This window comes from Macrotis lagotis, chromosome 1 (genome assembly GCF_037893015.1).
Source record: "Macrotis lagotis isolate mMagLag1 chromosome 1, bilby.v1.9.chrom.fasta, whole genome shotgun sequence".
NCBI lineage: Eukaryota > Metazoa > Chordata > Mammalia > Peramelemorphia > Peramelidae > Macrotis > Macrotis lagotis.
The window spans coordinates 659,920,794-659,944,444 of NC_133658.1; positions in this window are offsets into that span (position 1 = coordinate 659,920,794).

The window sequence follows — 23,651 nt, forward strand, 5'->3', positions numbered from 1 at the left end:
TATATTTTTAAGTTATAAACTTTCCTTCCACTATCCCTTCCTAAACCCCTCCCCTCAGTGGCAGTTAGCATTGTATATACATATTTTTGATAAACCAGTTTACAGATTAATTATTTTTGGTATGAGGAATTAGGATTATGGATAGAGATAATAGGAGATAATTTTTACAAAGTATTCATCATATTCTGAAGGTTTACTTTGTGTTTGTGTGTGTATGTGTGTGTGTGTTTGTGTGTGTGTGTGTGTGTGTGTGTGTGTGTTGTTTTTCTTCCCTTGGATGGGGATAACATTGTTCATAGTCAGTCTAATACAGTTGTCCTAGCTCTCAGGACTGCTGAGAGGAGATGTTTCCATGAAGGTTGTTCATCGCACATTGTTGTTGTTAATGTGTACATTGCTTTCTTGGTTCTTCTACCTTCCCTCAGCATCAGATCCCATAAGTCATTCCACACTGCTGTAGAGTCAGACCATTCATGGTTTCTTATAGAACAGTAGTATTCCATGGTATTCATGTACTATAACTTATTAAGCCATTTCCCCAATCGATGGACATCCCCTAAATTTCCAATTCTTTGCTACTGCAAAAAGAGCTGCTTTTTAATATTTTGAAACATGTGGGACTTTTCCTTTTCTTATGATTTATTCTGGATATGGACCTGGAGTTGTAATTGCTGGATCGAGGGGGATGAACAGTTTTATTGCTTTTTGGGAATAGTTCGATATTGCTCTCCAGAATGGTTGGATCCATTCACACCTCCAGCAGCAATGCATCAATGTCCCAGTCCTCCCACAAACTCTCCAACATTGATCATTCACCCTTTTTCTCATCTTGGCCAAGTGATAGGTGTGAGGTGATACCTCATTGTTGTTTTACTTTGAATTTCTCTAATCATTAATGATTTGGAGCATTTTTTCACATGATTATATTAAATTTTAATTTCTTTATTTAAAAACTCTCTATTAATATCCTTTGACCATTTATCAATTGGCAAATGACTTGTGACCTTATAAATGTGATGCAATTCTCTATATATTTTAGAAATGAGACCTTTATCAGTACTCCTAGTTCTCAAGATTGTTTCCCTGTTTCCTTCTTTCCTTCTAATTTTGGCAGCATTTACTTTATTAGTGCAAGACTTTTGAATTTAATATAGTCAAAATCCTTCATTTTGTAGTTTATAATGTGGTCTAATTCTTGTTTGGTCATAAATTTATCCCCTTTCCACAGATGTGATAGATGGTGTATTTCTGTGTCTATTAGTTAATCTATGTTGTCACTCTTTATGTCTTACTCCTATACCCATTTTGACCTTATTTTGGTATAGGATCACATATTTTCATAAATATATGATTATAAAACAAGGAGTAAGGTATAAAAGGATTGGAAAGCTAGAAAGGGGTCAGGATCAGAAGAATTATAAATAAGACAGATGATTTTTACATTTTACAGTCTTGGTAATTGAGGAATTTATTCACTAAGGTATAGCATGTTTAGTCCTGTATGCTAGCAAGATTCTTTTGATTGCTTAGTAGTTGGGTTCTTATCCTTCTTTATCAAAGAAGACCAAAATGACATGGGGTCTAATTACTCCATGTGAACAACTAGGGTGGGTATTCTTACATATGTCAAATTTCTTTTGAGATGCTCAATTCTGCCATCCTCATAGAATGCTGATGAGGATACACCATGCTAGGAAGTCCTGTGCCAGTATCTCTCATGCTATACAATTAATTCTAAAATGCATTCTAACATCCTATCCAGCCCATTGTAGTTGCACTCTCTGTAGTAATGTTGAAATACTCAGCATTTTAGCTTGATAAAGGACCTCAGTGTCTAGTATCTTCTCCTGCCAGGTGATCTTCAGAATTTTCTTAACTTAATTTAAATGGAAGTAATTCAGTTTACTTTCATGGTACTGGTAAATTGTTCAGAATTTGCAAGTATATAACAATGAGTTCAGCCTAATGGTCCCATAGAACTTAAATTTAGTAGTCAATCTTAAATCTCTTCTCTCCCCCACTTTCATTTGGAGTCTCCCAAATACTGACTTAGCTCTGGGAATGAGTGTCAACCTCATTGTCAATGTGTACCTCCTTGGAAAGGACACTGCCAATGTAAGTTTACTCAGACTTCTCCATTTGCTACAATGGATGGTTCCACACATGGATGATTTGGTGTAAGCTGATGGAGCACCTGTGTTTTCTTGGTATCAATTGTTAGACCAAAATGCACAATCAGCACAGAATAGGGCCATGCATTGTTACATCTCAGCTTCAGAGGCTGCATTGAGTGAACAATCATCTTAAATAGAAGATCATGCACCAATACTCCCTCCTCTTTGGTCTTGGCTTGTAGCCTTTGCCAATTGAAGAATTTGTCATAAATGCTGTAGCTGACCCTGAAGCCATGTTCATCCTCAATGAAGGCATTTGATAACATGACTGAAAACACCATGTTAAGAAGTATGCCACTTTGGCAGGGGGGCTACATTAGGTTGAGGGAAACTTGAGGGAGTCTCAAACTCATCAGTGAGGAATGAGGGTTGTCTAACCCAAGCATTTGAAGTCTTCCACCTGTGGAATGTGTGGAAGAGAACAATTCATTCCTATAGCTGAGTGGAGGATGGACTACAATGATGAGTAACTTAAAACAGGGGAAACAATCTGAAGACTTCTGAAATTGTATGGCAGTAACATGAGGAAGACTGTATATATACAATCATAAAATTCTATTCTAGAATTAGTATAAAGGTACAAATGACAGAACCTGGCAATAAATATTAGCTTGCAGGTGGTACCTAAGTTGTGAGTCTGAATGACTTAGCGTATTGGTGTTATCCTTGAAGTAATAAGGAATTTTGAAAGAAAGGAGGGCTTTGGGGGAGGAAAGATAAGTTCTGTTTGGGAAATATTGAATTTATTATAATTAAAGTATAGACAGTAATATGATATTAGAATTAGATGAGAAATTGTTCAACCAAAATAGTAGAGAGGGAAAAGAGAAAATAGATAAGACTTTCACGATACCTACACTTAGTTGGTATGACACAGACAATGATTTAGCAAAGATGACAGGAAAAAATAGGTAAGACAGTAGAATCATGAAAACCTCACAAATAGAGAATATTATGAAGGTGATAATGACAATAGTTCAAAGGAAGTTCAAAAGTGTTAGTAGTAAGAAAAAGTTCCAAGATTTGGTTAATTAGACATAATTGCTAATTTTGGAGAAAACAGTTTCACTTTTTTTAGTGAGCATTAAATCTTAATGGAAAATCTTTTCTTTCAAAAAGATATCTTCCTCATTCATTTCTTTTTTTAAGAAATATTTTATGTATTTTGAGTTTTACAATTTTTTCCCCTAATCTTGCTTCCTTCCCCGCACTCCCACAGAATGCAGTCTATTAGTCTTTACATTGTTTCCATGGTATTCATTGATCTAAGTTGAATGTGATGAGAGAGAAATCATATCCTTAAGGAAGAAAAATAAACTATAAGAGATAACAAAATTACATAAAAAAAGATAACAGGTTTTTTTCTAAGTTAAAAAGATTTCCTTGCAGATGAGAGAGCACAATTGAGTTTACATAGCAATGAATTTGTAGTGGACTGAGTCAATACAGTTTCTACATTTTTTCCCAGCTTCATTCCTCAAAATATAAATAGAAGCAAGCAGCCATAAATGGTAAGAGTAAATGAAAACTGGGGCTTTACAGGGCAGAATAGGCAAAAGGACAAGAGGATAAAGAGGAATCAGGAGCCAGAAATCGTATGTAAGTAAACTTGAAAAGAAATACTAGACTACCTCATTAGAGCTTCTGATAAATGATTCTGAACCTGATCTGGCCATCTGTTACAATTTTCTTCTCCCAAACATCGTAAATAGTTCCAAAGCTCTGAGGTTTGTACACTAGCATTATCCTAAAAAACTGATCCTACCTAAATTATTTCTTATTATCTAATTACTGTAGAAACAATTGTACTTAATTTCCTACTTTAGTACATTATACCTTTTCTTAGGTTTAATCTAAATAAACACCATCAACACCTGCCATTATATTAAGAGGAGAAATGAAGATAAATAATCTTAAATATAAAATGGAAACTTCTTAACAATACTGATTATTTTATTCTTTGTGTTTATATTTCTAGATCTAGAGTAATACCTAGCATATCATAGATACTTCATAAATAATTTATTTATTGATTTATATGCTGTTATAAATTATGTATTTAGCAACTTATTTTGTAGGTTTACTGTGATGAAAGTGGTTTTTAGTGGGTCCAAAATGAAAAGTGAAACTTTAAATGATCCTGAAAAGTGGAGTCCAACTTAGAGAGGAGCAAAGACAATATTCCAATCAAATGGTATGAATACAAGTTTTAGGTTACATATTGAGAATACAAGTTTCAGGTTATATATTGAGAATTCATATTGAGAAATAATGAAAATTACCTTTATAGAATGGGATTCAAAGTTTTATTATATTTAGAGATAGAAAGGGATCCTTATATTCATGTAGACCAGATTCACATTTTATAAATTGAAAAAAAAGATGTAGGGGTAAAGGGTTGCACAAATACTATGTAAAGCAAGGTTTTGGAACTAGGTCCTCTGAATACCTATCCAATTTTCTTTCTATCACATCATACTGTCAGATATCTATTGATTGGGGAGAAAATATAGTTATGGATAGTCAGGATAGAAAGTCAATGAAGGCTTTGTTTTTCTTTTCTTTCTTCTTTCCCTCATGTCTATTCTTCCCATCTCTCATTCCCTCCTCTCCTTTCTTTCTTCCTTCTTTCTCTGTGACAAGAAAAAGTAAGATCAAAAGCTATATTTTAGGAAACTTAGTCTTTGAAGATAATTTCAGGTAGATGAAAAGTTAAGAGAAGAAGAAAATCCCAGTAAGGAGAGTTTTGCACTACTATTGACATGAGTTAATAAAAGTTTGTGAGTTGGGGCTAAAGGAGAACTGGAAATAAAAGGACTTATATTGTATATAAAAAAGCTTTATCCAAAGACACAGGTAAACATATTACCTTTCATGTCTCCAAGTTTGATGTCCTGGGATCTTTTATTTTCTATCTCTATATTATTTTCCTTAGTGATCTGATTTATTCTTATGGGTAAAGGTATATATCATTTAACCCAAATGATTATTATATCCATAAAAGTAGTACAATTATATCCTCTGAAATCAAACCTTGTATCTTTGAATGCCTGTTGTATTTCTCTTCCTGTATCTCTCACAGATAACAAAAATTAACATATAAAGAATAATATTCATTAATAACAATATTACCACATCAATTAATATAGCACTTTAAGCCTGCAAATAATTTTATAGCTAGTATTTCAAACATCTATAATATTTCTCCTATTTTTTTGAGACTCAGTGTTATAAACTTGGACTCATTCTTGATTCTTTCCTCTCCTTTACCTTTTCATTCTCCAACAAAAAAAAAATTTCAAAATCAAGTTAATATTACCAACCAGCATCTCTTACATGTGTTCTTTTTTCCTTGCTTGAATGTTTTTCACTTTGTTCTCAGAACTTGCAGCTAGCTAATGAAAATGGACAGTGTTTTAAAGGTGAACAATAGTTCACATATATTATTGTATTTAATCCTCTCAACAACCCTATAATTCTATAGTAACAAAGTTGATATTGAAAGAGGTTATTTGACATGTTCAGGGAGACACAACTAGACAACATATGAAGCAGAAATCAAAATCAAGTCCTCTCTCCAAAATCAGCATTCTATATACTGCACTGTCATCTCTTATCCAGACTACTATCCTCTGAATTACTGCCAAACTCCCCCTTTTCCAATCCATCATTAATATGCTAAAATACTCTGAATAGATTATTTTAAAATATGGAAGAAGATGGAATCACTGAAGAAGATTATTGAGGGGGAAAAACCCAAATATTTATTTAAGGGAATGAGAAATATCTAAAATGTCCAAAGAAAAAATAAAGTAGTGTCCAGAAAGATATTTAAAGAACTTTAATAATATATTTTCTCTCTCATAATTCAAGGTTTCAGGTTCATTTGATGAAAGAAAATTAATCTAAAATTTGTTTTGGTAATAGATCATGAAATATAGCAATAGATATATTTTTATAAGCACTGTATATACAATAATTGGAAGATTTGTCTTTTAGGACCAATTAGGAAAATATAACACTGTTTAGGATAAAAAATATTACATTTTATGAAAATCATACTTGGATTACAAAGAAAAGGAATCCAGAGTGAGATATCATAACAGTTATAAAAATATATTTTTGGATTTTAGGATTTATTCAAAGGAAAAGGAAATACTTCACAAAAATGCAAAAAAATGATGGCTGGTTAATTGACAATGTTCTTCATGAAATAATTAATGATCTTATTTTCACTGACTCATATTGAATGATTATTTAATGAAGGACAATGTCTTATAGTAGAAACGTTTCAAGCAGGGCGTAAATATCCTTCTATCTCTGAACCGTCTTTGACAATATTTAGTACTCTGTCATTCAGCAAGTGGCTTTCATGTTGGAATAGAAATACTTCTCTTTAGATACAGAGGATCTGAATAGTGTTTGACCTAGGGAAAGTTTATTAAGTTTTTAGGGCATCAGTTTCATCATCCATAAAAGAATGTGTTTAAATTGGATCATAGGGTCAAAGATCTAGAGGTGGAATGGACTTTAAAGATCATCTAGTTCAATGCCCTCTTTTTACAGATGAGCAAACAGTTCAAAAGAAGTCTTTGTTTAAGGTTCATCATTACACTGTTGGAAGGATTGTGGGAAATCTGGGACACTATTACATTGTTGGTGGAGCTGTGAACTCATCCAACCTTTATGGAGAGACATTTGGAACTACACCCAAAGGGCACCAAAAATGTGTATACCCTTTGAACCAGCAATACCATTACTGGGTCTATACACTGAAGAGATGCTGAAAAAGGATAGAAACATCATTTGTACAAAAATATTCATAGCAGCAGCCCATTTGTGGTGGCCAAGAATTGGAAATTCAGTGAATATTGGGGAATGGCTTAATAAACTGTGGTATATGTATGTGATGAAACACTATTGTTCTATTAGAAACCAGGAGGGATGAGAATTCAGGGAAACCTGGAGGGATTTGCATGAACTGATGCTGAGTGAGATGAGCAGAACCAGAAAAACACTGTATACCCTAATAGCAACATGGGGGCGATTATCAAATTTGATGGACTTGCTTATTCCATCAGTGCAACCATCAGGGATAATTTGGGGCTACCTGCAATGGTGAATACCACTGAGAAAGAACTGTGGAGTTTGAAACAAAGACCAAGGACTATTACCTTTAATTTAGAAAAAAGACCCGATATCTTATTTTCTGTATCTTGCTTCTTTAATACTTGACGTTTCTTCCTTTAGGATATGATTTCTCTCTCATCACATTCAATTTGGATCAACGTATGCCATGGAAACAATTTAAAGACTGGCAAATTGTCTTCTGTGGGGGTGGGGGTGGGGGCAGGGAAATAAGATTAGGGGAAAATTGTAAAATTCAAAATAAAATATCTATAATTCAAAAAAAGGTTCATCATTACTAAGTCATAAAACATCTATTCAAATTTAGATCCTGCAGTTCTTATAGCAATATTCTTTCCTCTAACCTATGCTTCCTTCTTAAAGATGATCTTACAAATCTGCCCTTCTAGCCCAATGATCTTATGATTTAAGTATAATTTTCCACCACTGCAAAATAAAATGTATTACTTTATCTCTTTAGTTCTCAAATTCTTTGTGCGCAAGCAAATGTTTGAATTCCCTTTTTTCTCAGAATACACAATATGCTTTTGAGCTGCAAATATTATTACCATTTTCTCCATCATGTTCTTGATTCTAAAAATCAACAAAACTGTAATAGCTGTACATTGCCATGTTTTCTGATTTCCATAGAATAAATGCTCACACTCAAAGTTATACAATTGACTCTTTTGAGATATTTTGAGCTGGTTCCAGCACCCTGAGTATAATGCAATATTTCATTTGATAACATGATATATGCCAAGTAAAAAGGCTCATAGGGAGCTGAAAGAGACTTCTCACCCCCTCATTTTATAAATAATGAATTTTCTGATATTCTTATTGATGAATGTCACTTCTTTTTTTCTATGCTTTCTTAGAATTTTTATGAGAGAAAGAAAGAGAAAAAAACTTAAGTACCTGCTATGTGTGAGGCACTAAGGCTAAACATTTAGTAATACCTTCCTAGTACTTAGATACAATTCTTTTTCTGCATCTGGAGTGAAAACTTATTTCTCTGCTGGGTAATTGATTAAAATTGATTAAAATGTAATAATTTATGATATCTGCAACATTGGAAGCAAATGATTTTTTTTTTTATGTTACACTGCTATGAGTTCTTTCCACCACTCTAATCAGTGAATAAGTGGGTTATGAACCAGAGACATACAATATTTGTGCTTCTTTCTCTGTTCCCTTTGGCTTTCCCATTTTTCTTGGATTCAGTCAGCTTCTTGATTCAATGTTGAATATTTATTTATAATCCCAAAACAATTTTCTGGACTGCTTACAACCCTGGCTCACTTAAAATTTCTCAACAGTTCTTCCAAATCTCATTGCTTGGTGCAGTGTCTGGAATGTGGTGTGTGATAGACGCTTAAATACTTGATGATTGATTGACCATCACAAAACATTTATAAATAATTATAATAATATCTACTCCCTCATTCCTTCCACAGTACTGAGGACTTTTTCAAGCAATCACACATATTTATTTTTATTGATGCTAGAGAAATTGTCCTTCCATTTACCCTTGAAATAGCTTTCTATCTGATAGTATACTGATAGTTATAGTAATCATTTTACTTACTATATTAGTATTGCTTTTCTGTTTCTTTAAGGATCTATTCCTTGTTCCTGTATATGATTTTTGTTATTAAACATATCTCTAAGCAAGTGTTTGGCATCTTATTTTGTGGGTGCAAAATACCAAACTATTCTTAATCCTACAATGCACCATAAACTGTAGATACTAAGTAGTTGACTGTTTTCTTAAGGATAAGTTCTAAAGAATGGATTCAGGCAACTATAGTCTTGAAACTAAACTGTACTTTTCAAATTCCTTTTCCCACTCAGCAGTAGAGACAGTGGGGGTGTAGAGAAAGGGACATTTACTAAACTCAAAGGTATATTTTCTAGAATTCCTATGCTCAGCATGGCTTCTGCTCTCAAGGAAAAATGTTTCTCTGTCTGAGAGAGTCTATGGCAATTTTCAAATAAACTAGCACCTTTCTAAGAAATCTTTCTTGATTGTCTTTTATGTTCATGCCTTCCTTCAAATAGTGTCTTTAATTAATTATATTTATACTTTGTACTTATTAATTTATTTATTGTTTCTCCTCATTAGATTGTATCTGGGGTGCAGGGATTATTTTTGCCTTTTTCTGGAGACATTCCATGGCTGTCATTCAATGAATGTTTGTTGACTTTGCTTAATTGGGAAATGCAATCTTAAATTAAATATATTAGTTACATGTTTTCATTTCTGTCATCAACACCATGCAAGTATAAAACTCTATGTGCAATACCTTTGTGTAGATGACTATTCTTTTGCTAAGTCAATTCTTGCCTGTGAAGGAGTGCTTCTGATTTAAGAGTCAATGAGGTGTATAGGTACAAGGTCAGAAAGAATTTGAGTTTGCCAGATGTGTCAGCTGTTTTAATTGAATAAATTATAAATAATTCATATTCTTAAGACAGTAAGCATGTTCACACAGGGATGATTTGGGGGTGTAGAAAGTTGCTTCCTAGGGTTCCCTTAAGTACTCTAGAGAGCTCTAAACTGGCCTTTGGCTGAATTTAAGTTTTTAATGCCTCTGAGGTTAGAATGATTCTAACTCATTCTTCTTTCAAAATAGCATGAAGATAATTGCTGCCAGTGGCATTAGGAGGCTAAAATGTCAAGTTTGACAATGTCAAACAATTTTCTGATGTTTCCACTAAATTTAATTTTAATCTTCTATTTAACTTTTTAGTACTAATATCAATTTATTCTTTGATTGAAAGCAGGAGAACTGATAGGATAGCCAATCATTATAAGACATTATCTTAGTCAGAGCTCTCCTAATAATAACATAAATCTTGTAATGTTGTTAGGAAATAATTTAAATTATTTTTAAATCACAGAACACAGTGCTACATTTAAAAGATAATGGTCCTGTACTTGACATTGGAAATAATTTAAAGGAATAAGATGAAATAATTATATGTTTTGTTTTTTTCATAACTTTATAAATATTTTGATAATCCTTAATATAAACCTACTTTGACCATAAGTTGTTTAACTATTATGTTGTATGAGGGCTGCTGAGTCATTTTCAGTTCTGCTTTCCACTTCAGTGTCCACTTGATCCACCTGACTCTCACCTGTGATTGCAAGATACTGAAGCATGCATAGTGGCTAAACCCAGGTAAATTGTTTCAACTGACAGACTAAACCAAGTTGAGTGTAACTGATGTCTCAAACTCATTGATGAATTAGTGTGATATTCACCCCAAGCACATTCCACCTTGGTGTAATGAGTGTATGAAAAAAATTTATTTCAACTAGCTTGAAGGTAACTGAAGTAGGTTCTATGGAAGACTTAGAGTTTCACTAGACAATCAAAGAGGCCAAGGGCAACCACTTCATCTTGAGTCATCAGCAGTCATTTTGATTCTACCCTACCACTGGAGTCTGATGACTCTAGAAGAGAGGGGGCCAACAATTTCATGGAACTCTGCCCAACTTAAATCTAATTTAGGCAGGAATCAAAATGCATCACCTAATTGATTTTTACCATTTTTACCTATCTCAAAGTATAGTGCTGATAGGCAAGTGATGAAGCAGCAAGTGTGGATAATAAGAGCTATAGTCACAAACCTCCACACAGACAAACCAGGTCATCTTCTCTGTGGAAGAAGCAGTGGGATTCTAAGACTCCTTTCAAGGATCAAAGGGGATACCACACCCCCACACTCCTTGCAGGAAGAAGAGGTCAAACAAAAGTCCACTTAAAATTGTCTCCTACCCTGCAGTTGAACTGCAAAAAAAAAAAAAGTACAAAAGTCCTACAAAGTTGATTCTATTCTATTCTATTCTATTCTATTCTATTCTATTCTATTCTATTCTATTCTATTCTATTCTATTCTATTCTATTCTATTCTATTCTATTCTATTCTATTCTATTCCCCAATGGAACATCAAATGTGTAGATGCCACAAAATCCAGACCTGGAAAAGGAAGTTTTTGTTGCAAGAGAATTCAGTCCAAAGGCAAAATGACTACTAGAAGAATTATTGTTAAGAGATTAGAAGCAATTCTCTGAATGGGAACAGTTAGTTGCTCAATTGAAGAAATAGGTGAGCCAGCAGAGTTGGCAATAGTAGAACAGATAAAAGGTGGGGGGGAATGTTAAAAATTTGGTGTACAGCACTGTATTTGCTTATCTGGTTCATATCACTAACAAATATAAAGACTGGTTTGAGTGGAGAAATTCAGAAGTTGCTAAATGAAAAATGAGAAATCCCTAGGGTTTATCAGTGGAATAGTTCATCCATCTCTAAGAAGGTAACATTTAATTCCATCAGAAGTAAAGTACAGGGGCAGCTAGGTGGCACAGTAGATAAAGCACCAGCCCTGGAGTCAGGAGTACCTGGGTTCAAATCCGGTCTCAGACACTTAATAATGACCTAGCTGTGTGGCCTTGGCCAAACCACTTAACCTACTACCTTGCCAAAAAGAAAAAAAACAATCAAAAAGTATAAGTGAAGTTTAGAGAGATGCAGGATTCTTTTAAAAAAAATTAATAGTATTTTATTTTCCCATTTGCATATAAAGAGATCTTCCAACACATTATTTTTATAAAATTATGAATTCAAATTTTCTCCATTCCTATCTTCCCTCTACCTTCCACAAGAAAGCAAACAATATGTTAGTTTATGCATATACAATATTTATAGATTAGTCATGCTTTTGTCAGAATAAGGGGGCAAAAATCACAAGAAATAAAAAAGACAAACTTTAAAAAGTGAAAACAGATACTTTGATCTTAATTCAGACCCCATAGTTCTTTCTCTAAATTTCAAAGGCATTTTCTATCATAAGTTTAAAAAAAAAAACTATCCTCAACAGTCTGTATTGCTGTACTGTATTGCTGAGAAGAACTAAATTCATTAGCTCATCATCACACAGTGTTTCTGTTATTGTGCACAATATTCTTCTGGCTCTGCTCAACATTAGTTTACGTAAGTGTTTCTAGGTTTTACTGAAATTTACCTGCACATGATTTCTGATAAAAAAAATAGTAATCCATTACATTCATGTATATAACTTGTTCAGCCAATCTCCAATTAATGAACATCCCCTCAAATTCCATTTTGTACCACCACAAAAAAAAGCTGATATAAATATTTTTAAGCATGTAGTTTCTTTTTCTTTTTCATTATCTATTTGGGACACATTCAGTAGTAGTATTGCTAGATCAAAGGGTATGCACAGTTTTTATTGCTCTTAGGACACAGTTCCAAATTGTACTATAGAATGTTTCAATCAGTCACAACTATACAACAGTGCTTTAGTGTACCATTTTATACACATTCCCTTCAATATCTTAAATTTTCATTTTCTTTCTTATTCATTAATCCCATAAGTGTGAAATGATCCATCACAGTTGTTTTAATTTGCACTTCTCTAATCAATACTGACTGAAAACATTTATATATATGACAATAAATATCCTTAAATTTTTATTTAAATTCACCTGTACATATCCTTTGACCAGTTAACAGTTAGCTAATGACTTGTTTTTTATAAATCTGATTCAGTTCTCTATATACTTTATTTTTTTGCAGTCATAGATTTTATAAATAGCATGGAATTAGTACAACCTCAGAAAAGATCATTTTTTTGGCAGTAGAGCAGGATATTTTCCTCTATTTTATATCTCTTTTTTTCTAAAGATTTTATTTTGAGTTCTACAATTCCTCTCTTAATCTTACTTCCCTTGTCCTACACTCCACAGAAGGCAATTACCCTCTCTTTACATTGTTTCCATGGTATATATTGAGCCAAATTGAATGTGATGAGAGAGATCATATCCTTAAGGAAGAAACATTATGTATAAGGGATAGCAAGATTAGCCAATAGGATATCAGGTTTTCTATTTCTAAATTAAAGTTAATAGTCCTTGGTCGTTGTTCAAACTCCACAATTCTTTCTCTGATTACAGATGGTATTCTCCAATCCACACAGCCTCAAATTGTCCCTGATTGTTGCACTGATGGAATGAATGAGTTCATCATTGTTGATCATTGCCCCCATGTTGCTCTTAGGATGTACAGTGTTTTCCTGGTTCTGTTCATTTCACTCACCATAAGTTCATGCAAATCCCTCCAGGCTTCCCTGAATTCTCATCCCTCCTGGTATCTAATAGAACAATAGTGTTCCATGACATACATATACCACAGTTTGCTAAGCCATTTCCCCAATTAAAGAACATTTACTTGATTTCCAATTCTTTGCCACCACAAACAGAGCTGCTATGAATATTTTTGTACAAGTGATGCATTTACCCTTTTTCCATCATCTCTTCAGAGTAGAGACCCAGTAGTGGTATTGCTGGATCAAAGGATATGCACATTTTTGTTGCCCTTTAGGTGTAGTTCCAAATTGCTTTCGAGAAAGGTTGGATGAGTTCATAGCTCCACCAACAATATAATAGTGCCCCAGATTTCCCACAAACCTTCCAACAATAATTATTATCCTTTCTTGTCATATTGGCTAGTCTGTGAGGTGTGAGGTGGTATCTCAGAGAAGCTTTAATATAAATAATGATTTAGAGAAATTTTTCGTATGATGATGTATGGCTTTGATCTCCTTATCTGTAAATTGCCTTTGCATATCCTTTGAGCATTTGTCAATTGGAGAATAGCTTTTTTAAAAAAATTGACTCAGTTCTCTGTATATTTTAGAAATGAATCCTTTTTCAGAAACATTAATTGTAAAGATTGTTTCCCAGTTTACTGCATTTCCTTTCATTTTGGGTACAGTGGTTTTGTCTGTGCAAAACCGTTTTAATTTAATGTAATCAAAATCATCTCTTTTTAGTGATGTTCTCCATCTCTTCCTTAGTCATAAACTGCTTTCCTTTCTGTAGATCTGACAGGTAAACTATTCCTTGATCTTCTAGTTTGTTTATAGTATTTCTTTTATGTCTAAATCCTGTATCCATTTGGATCCTATCTTGGTATAGGGTGTGAGGTGTTGGTCTAATCTAAGTTTCTTCCATACTGACTTCCAATTTTCCCAGTAGTTGTTATTAAAGAGAAAGTTTTTATCCCAATAGCTGGACTCTTTGGGTTTATCAAATAGCAGATTACTATAATGATTTCCTGCTATTGTACCTATGCTATTCCACTGGTCCACCACTGTATTTCTTAGCCAATAACAGACAATTTTCATGACTGATGATTTATAATATAATTTTACATCAGGTATGACTAAGCCACCTTCTTTTGCACTTTTTTTCCATTAAATCCCTGGAAATTCTTAACTATTTATTTTTCCATATGAATTTGCTTACAACTTTTCTAACTCTTTAAAATAATATTTTGGAACTTTGAGTGGTAGGGCACTAAACAGGTAGTTTAGTTTTGGTAGAGTTGGCATTTTTATTATATTAGCTCAACTATCCATGAGCAGTTGATGTTTGCCCAGTTATTTAAATTTGATTTAATTTGTGTGAGAAGTGTAATTGTTTTCAAAAAGTTTCTGAGTCTGCCTTGAGAAATAGACTCCCAGGTATTTTAAATTGTCTGAGGTTACTTTGAATGGAATTTCTCTTTCTAGCTTTTCCTGCTGTATTTTAGTAGTCATATATAGAAAAGTTGAGGATTCATAAGGGTTCATTTTTATGGCCTGCAACTTTTATAAAATTGTTCATTGTTTCCAGTAGTTTTTTAAATGATTTCTTGTGATGCTCTAGTTATACCATCATGATATCTGCAAAGAGTGAGAGTTTTGTTTCTTCCTGCCCAATTATAATCCTTTTGATTTTCTTTTCTAATTTCTGAAGCTAACATTTCTAATACAATATTGAATGGTAGTGGTGATAATGGACATCCTTGTTTCACCCCTGATTTTATTGAGAATGCCTCTCATCTCTCCCCATTGAAAACAATGCTTGTTGATGGTTTTAGATAAATAATGATTGTTATTCTAAGGAACAGTCCATTTATTCCTACACTCTCTAGTGTTTTTAGTAGGAATGGGTGCTGTGTACTGCCAAAGCCTTTTCAGCATCTATTGATATCATTATTTAATTTCTGATAGGTTTGATACTGATAGAATTGATTATACTAACAGTTGTCCTAATATTGATCCAACCCTGCATTCCTGGATGAATCCTAGTAGGTCAAAATGTATTATCCTAGTGATAATTTGTAATCATTTTGCTAAGGTGTTATCTAAGATTTTTGCATCTATATTCATCAGGGAGATAGGTCTATAATTTTCTTTCTCTGCTTTAATTGCTGGTTTTGGTATCAGCATTATATTGGTTTCATTGAAAGAGATAGGCAGAGTTCTGTCTTCCCCTATTTTTCCAAAGAGTTTATATAGATTTGGAACCAATTGTTCCTTAAATGTTTGGTAGAATTCACTTGTGAATCCATCAGGCACTGAAGATTTTTTCTTAGGGAGTTCAGTGATGGCTTGTTGAATTTCTTTTTTATGAGATAGGGTTATTTAGGTATTTAATCTCCTCTTCATGTAATCTGGGTAAAATATTTTTGTAACTATTCATTCATTTCACTTAGATTGTCAATTTTTTTTGGCATAGAGTTGGGCAAAATCATTCCTGAATTATTATTGTAATTTCCTCCTCATTCATGGTGAATTCATCTTTTTCATTTATGATACTATCAATTTGATTTTCTTCTTTCTTTTTTAATCAAATTGATCAGAGGTTTATCAATTTCATATGGATTTCATAAAACCAACTCTTGGTATTATTCATTAATTCAATGTTTTTTTTGCTCTTGATTCAGTATTGAAATAATTTTATTATACATGTTACCTTTTAGGAGGATATAGTTTCCTTCCTTATCTCTTTCAATGCTATCTATTTTCTCATCTGCTTTGTCTGAGATAAGAATTGGTAACCCAGATTTTTTCACTTCAGAAGAAGCAAAAAAAATATTTTGCTCCAGCCTTTTACCTTTACTCTATTTGTATTGCTCTGCTTCAAATGAGTTTCTTATAAGTAGAATATTGTAGGATTCTGGTTTTTAATCCATTCTGTTGTTCGCTTACATTTTAAGGGACAGTTCATCCCATTCACATTCAAAGTTATAATTTCTAACTCTTTATTGCCCTCCATGCTGTCTTCCCTTTGTTTGTATTTCCCCCCTTTTTGCTCTTTATCTATATTCCCCAGTATTTTGTTTCTGAATACCACCCCTTCAGTGTGTTTGCCCTTCTTTACCTGGTCCCCTCCCCTTTCTTTCCTCTTTCCTTTTTTTCCCTTTTCCCTTCCCTTCCTTCAATAAGTTCCCTTTTTTCTCCCCCTCCCTGTCTCCATTCCCCCATCCCCTTTTCCCCTTTTAATATTTGTAAGGTAATTTTTTTTAAATTAACTGAGTATGTGTGCATGTTAACTTTAAGCCAAGTTTTATAAGAGGAAGATTCAGGTGTTTCTCATCTCCTCCCTTCTTCCCCTCTATTACCATAAGTCTTTTGTACCTCTTAATGCAATGATATTTACCCCATTCATTACCCTTCCTTCTCTCATCTCCTTCCTGTTCACCTTTTGAAGGAGTGTTTTTAAATCATTCTGAGTCATAGAAAATTCTGAGTATCTATCACTTCTAGCTAAGTATATTCTATCTAATAGAGTTACAGTTCTTGAGAGTTATTAGTGTCTTTCTCCTAAATAGGGTTATAGCCACTTCCACCCCATTGGATAACAGTCTAATTTATAAGTCATGAGTGTCTATCACTTCTGGCTAGGTATATTCTCTCTGTTAGAGTTACAATTCTCAAGAGTTTAAGAATCGTTTTCCCATGCTGGGAAATAGCCAGTTTCATCTTATTGGATAGCAGTTTTTTTTTTACCCCCCCCCCTTTGTTTAACCTTTTAATGTGTCTCTTGAACCTCCTGTTTGATATTCAAATTTTCTATTTACCTCTGGTTTTTTCATCAGGAATTTTTGGAATTCTTCCATTTTGTTAAACATCCATCTTTTCCCCTGAAAAAGAAAGCTCAGCTTTGCAGGATAGTGGATCCTAGGCTACATTCCAAGCTCCCTTGCTCTTTGGAATATCTAGTTCCAGAACCTTCAATCCCTTAATGTTGATGCAGCCAGGTGCTGTGTAATCCTTACTGTGGCTCCTTGTATTTAAATTGTTTCTTTCTGGCTGCTTGCAGGATTTTCTCTTTATCTGATAGTTCTGGAATTTGACCACAACATTCCTTGGTGTTTTCATTTTAAGAACTCTTTCTGGAGGGGATAAATGTATTCTTTCAATAACTATTTTGCCCTTTGGTTCCTTGATATGAGGGCAATTTTCCATCACTAGGTCATGTACTATTAAGTCCAGTCTTTTTCTCTCTTCAATATATTCAGGAAGACCAATAATTCTCAGGTTGTCCCACCTTGATCTATTCTTGAGGTCAGTGGTTTTACTGATGAGGTATTTCCCATTTTCTTCCATTTTTTATATTTTTTAGGCTCTTGCTGTCTCATGAACTCGTTTGTTTCCACAGACTCCATTCTTTTTTTTTAGAGAGAAGTTTTCTTCATTTACCTTTTGCAACTCCTTTTCCAATTAGTCAATTCTATTTTTTTTTTGTTTTTACAAGGTAATGGGGCTACGTGACTTGCCCAAGGCCAAACAGCTAGGTAATTATTAATTGTCTGAGGCCGGATTTGAACCCAGGCACTTCTGACTCCAGGGCTGGTGCTCTATCTACTGTGCCACCTAGTTGCCTCCAATTCTGTTTTTGAAAGAGCTTTCCATTTGACCAATTGTGGTTTTGAGAGTATTACTTTATTTTTTCATTTGCCTAATTGAGGATCTGAGAGAATTATCCTCATTTTGTATTTTTCCAATTGTATTTTCCAATGATTTGTTTTCTTGTTGCAAGGTGTTAATCTTCTCTTGGATTTCTTTTTCCAAATTTTCCAATTGATTTTTTATCTCCTTTCTTATTTCTTCAAGGAAGTCTTTCTGTGCTGGAGATCAGATCATATTCACCTCAGAGTTTCTAGGTCTCTCTGAGTTAGGGTGTTTTCCTTCCAAGAATTTTTCTATGGATCCACCTTTTCACTGACCTTTCTTCATTTTGCTAAGACCTTGGGTTGAGGAGGGGCTGGTTCATAGAGGTTTGAATTTGGGATCCCTAGAGGCTTTACACACTAAGTGTAATTTCTCCAGTTGGCCAGTAGGGGTGCTGATTTCTTTCTCTGGCCTGTCTGTGACCTTGATTGAGGTTCTCTCCCTTCACCTGAAGGGTGTGATTGAAGCTGTTAAATATTTTTGTCTTTGATATTAGTGGGCTCTACCTTGGGGTGAGGTCATCACCCCCCCTATTGCCAGCTGAGTTGGTTCTTCTGCTCACACACCTGTGCCTGGAGCAGAAGGTTTGTAACTGTGTTTCAGCTTCACCTGAAAAGGAGGCATGGACCTGGAGTTCCTCCTGACCAGAGAAGCCCAGGGATGATATCTGCAGCTCTCCGGCACTCTCTCCCCAGCGCTGTTGGCAAGCTCCAGACTGTCAGCATCAACATCAATGCCTCTGCTTCCTAGTTGAAACAAGCCCCGCAGTCGACTAGGCTCTAGTCTGGCCACTGATCAAGCAGGTCCTGTTCTCCGGCCCTCAGGTTCCTAGGCTTGGGCACTCAGGCTCCTGGGCTCCAACCCTGCTGCTAATCAGGCTGATCAGCAGCTGATCCACCCTCTGTGCTGGGACTCACCAATGATTATGGAAGACAAATCCTGAGTAGATATTATTTCTCCTGGCTTTTCTTTCTTGGTTTCGTTGATCAGATTTCTGTTAAGAGGTTTGTTTCATACCATATATGGGGAAAGATCAGGAGATTTTTGAACTGTGCCTTTTTTCTCTAAGCCCTCTTGGCCCAGAAATCCTCTGTATATACTTTAAAAAAGAAACCTATATCAGAAACAGTGTTTATAAAAATTGTTATTCAGATTTTTGCTTTCCTTCTAATATTGCTTGCATTTGGTTTTATTTGTGCAAACCCTTTTAAATTTAATATAATCTGAATACTTCCTTTTATATTTCATAATGTTCTCTTTCTCTTGTTTAGTTATAAATTCTTCCCTTCACTATATTCTGACAGACAAAAGATTGCTTGCTGTCTTAATTGACTTATGATGTTACTCTTTATGTCCAAATCATGTACCCATTTCAATCTTATTTTGATATATACAGGATGCAAGATATTGGACTATGTCTAGTATCTGTCATATTATTTTCTAGTTTTTCCAAAAGTTTTTTTTTTCAAAAAGTGCCTTGAGGTTTATCAAACAATAGATTAGTATAGATATTTACTACTGTTTCTTATGTACCTAACTATTCCAGTGATCCACAAGTCTAGTTTATAAAATAGTTTTAATGAATGCGAAATAGTTTTAGATGTGATATGGGTAAACCACCTTCCTTTGTTTTTTGTTATTAATTCCCTTGATATTCCATACTGCTATGTTATTCTATATGAATTTTGTTATTATTTTTCTAGCTCTATAAAATATTTTTGTCGCTTTATTGTTATGGCACTAATAAGTAGATTGATTTAGGTAGATTGCCATTTTTATTATATTTACTTTGCCTAGCCATGAGCAATTCATATTTCTGAAATTGTTTAGATCTGATTTCATTTGATTTAAAATGTTTTTTAATTGTGTTTTATAGTTCCTGGGTTTATGTTGTCAGGTAGATTCAAAAACTATTTTAAACTGTTTAAAGTTATTTTAAATGGAATTTATCTTGCTTCTGGACTTTGTTGGTAATATATAGAAATAATGGTGATTTGTGTGAGTTTATTTTTTTCCCAAAAATCTAATTGTTTCAAGTAGTTTTTTAGGTGCTTCTCTAGGATTCTCTATGTATATCAGAATATTATTTTAAAAGAGTGGTTTAGAGGATTCTTGGCTCAGTAAGTTGGAAAATTTTAATTTTATGTGAATTTTAACATTAAAAATTAGTTTTATTATTTCTTGAATGTTATTTATAGACCAAAGGCTTATGATGCAGATCTACTACTCTGTGCTAAGGGAGACACATTGACTATTGATAAGAACATGATCCTAGACACAACAAACCATCATTATGCAATGCTGAATCCATTGACAATTTGTCTCAGTTTGAAGTCATCCATTCCTTGCTGAAGCTCCAATTGAAGAAGAGATTTTGAATCATTAGGCTCCTTTAATATGGCAAAACACCTGTTACTGATTCTATTTCACCTGAGATTTACAAGAAGAGGGATACATTGCTCATATTAAAACTGACTGAAATTTTCCAAATTAAATGGCAAGATGAGCTTATCCTGGGGCAGCTAGGTAGGCCAGCAGATAAAGCACTGGCCCTGGATTCAGAAGTACCTGAGTTCAAATCAGCTTTCTGACACTTGATAATTACCTAGCAGTGTGGCATTGGGCAAGCCACTTAACCCCATTCACCTTGAAAAAACCTAAAAAAATAGATGAGCTTATCCCTCAGGAGTTCAAGGATGTCTTCATTGTCAATCTCTATGAAGGTAAAAGGAATAAATTTTTCACTAGCAATCATAGGGTTGTTTCTCTGTTAGTGATTGGTGTAAAGATTCTTGCCATAGTTCTTCTTAATAGGTGATCCTTTCCTTGGAAGATGGTCATTTATCTAAGAATGAGTGCGACTTCAGAAAGTTAATATGATATTTGTACCCAGAAACTCCAGGAGACATACCAGGAACAGAGCAAAGGTCTGTTTGCAAATATGACCAAGAGTTTTGATACTGTCATTTCTATACACATTCCTATGTAATTTCTGAAAATTATGTCCAAATTTGGTTGCCTGAAGTTCATCATTATTGTACTTCTATTTCTTGGATGTATTTTTGCCCCTCTTCTACATAATGGATGGTGCTCTCATGCTTTCGTAATCACTGATGAGTAAAAAATGATTGTGAGCTTATTCCCATGCTTTTTACCATCATGTTCTCAGCTATGTTATCAAATGTCTTCACAAATTGAGAAATAATACAAGAAATAATTCACGAATTTACATGGTATCAAGGTCAACTGCCACTCTGATGGTAAATTCTTCACTTTGAAAAGGGGAGGGAGTGTGCTACATAAATTATTTTTGCACAGGATATGAGCTCAGTGTGGTCTCTGATGCTGTGATGCAAAGTATGGATTCATTCTCCAATGGTTGTGTTAATTAACAATTAACACCAGAAAGATAAGGGTGCTCCATCAGTCAGCACAACACCATCTATACTTAGAGCCATATGTTGCAGCAAAAAGAATAGCTTTGAATAATGTGGATAAGTGTATTTATCTTGCCACTATACTTTCAAGGGATGTTTAATTTGATAATGAGTTTATTGAGCTAGCTTCATGTTCGGAAGGCTCTGAAGTAAAGTATGGGAGAAAAAAAGGTATTAAATTGGATACCAAACTGTCTACAGAGTCATCATGGTGACCTCATTGATGTATGCCTATGAAACCTGTTACCATGCCAGGAAACTGTGTCTCTTGTTGAATTTTATAAAGATTGTGAAGATCAACAGGTATTAGAAGACCTGACACTTAGGTCCTTTCTCAAGCTTGTCTACCAAACATTCAAACTTTACTTCAGAGAACACACCTCTGATGGATTGACCATATTGTTTGAATGCCAAACATGTACTTACCAATTAGACTATTTTATGGTGAAATTATATAGGACAAGACCTCACATGGTGGCAGAAAAAATAATACAAGGACACTCTCAAATTCTCTCTTAAGAAATTTGGAATTGGGGCCTAGGTGGCTTAGTGGATAGAGCACTGGCCTTGAAGTCAGGAATATCTGAATTCAAATCTGGCATCAGACACTTAATAATTACCTAGCTGTGTGGCCTTGGGCAAGCCACTTAACCCCATTGCCTTGAAAAGAAAAGAAATTCGGAATTGATTGGGCAACAATTAAGACACTGCTACAGGAATAAGCTGCATAGCATTCCCTCATCAGTGACTGTGTTACACACTATGAACTAAGTAGAACTGAAATAGCTCAAAAGAAGAGTCTAATGTGTAAATTTAGAGATTCCATCCCAAATGTTCACATGAACTTTCAAACTCATATTGGTCTGATCAACTACAGTCAGATACACTGTAACTTGACTGTAACATTGGGATATCATTCTATTTCTCTTTGAAAATGAAGGACAATAAACATGTATTATATATAAATAAAATTAATAAAATAATTTTATTGTTCAATGTTTAGAAATTGCTATATTATAAATGTACATTGATTATAACTTAATTTGAAGTTATAGTTATACATATATAAGCATTCATTACTCTAAAGATAAGATGTCCAAAGAAGCACATGAAATTCTCTTATTGGATTTATATTGTTAATTCCTATGCTTTCCAAATACAATATGAAACTGTAATTCTTTTTCATCTGTTGTTGGTGTTTATTATAAAGTCTCTTTCAACTATAACATATATTAAAGTAAATTAAATTCATTAGCAACTTATCATGGTGTTGTTTTGATTTAATTATCTCCCTCTTCCTTTTTTTCATCCTCCTCAACACATCATATTCTAAACTATTCCAGAAATTGAGTTGGGAAGAAAGAGTGAAAAGCTGAAAATACTATTCAGTGGAATATTGATTAAGGATCATTCAGGGGACCAATTCACTCATGAAAATGGAAACCTAGACTTGTATTATCTCCTCAAGCATGAGAACTGTAAGTGCAACAATTGAACAAGTTTAGGAAATACAGAACTTCTCATGGGATTTATAGTGTCAAAAGACCAAAGGAGGAGTTTAAGCATACTCTAGTAAAATATGATAATGCTCAATATAAGGATGTATGCTTTTCTTGGTAAGTGTTCAAGATAGGGAAATATAGGGCTGTTGTAATTTGAGAAGAAAAATTTTAAAAAAATAAAAATTCATTGAATTTTATGTTGGTGGCATATAATTAGCCTATCTCCCTTTTTTGAGATTATTTAAATAGCACCTTCTGAATATTAAACAAAAATTGGATTGTCCAATATGCATTTTAACCCTTTATTCATTTATCCATATTGATTAGAATAGTACTGATAGTAATTAATATTTTTAAATCATGCCATAATAGTATGGGATAGTAAAAAGCACTCTGAATTTGAAAGTAGAACAGAACTTAATCACATCATGACTCTTTTACTTCCAAGCATTGTAATGGTATGGCAAGCAATTTACTTCTGCATATCTTAAGTTACCTCATTTGCAATTGATGATGTTAGACTAATTGTTTTTAGAATATTTAAATTTTTTTTCTAATTACATGTAGAGATCATTTTTAACATGGATTTTATAAG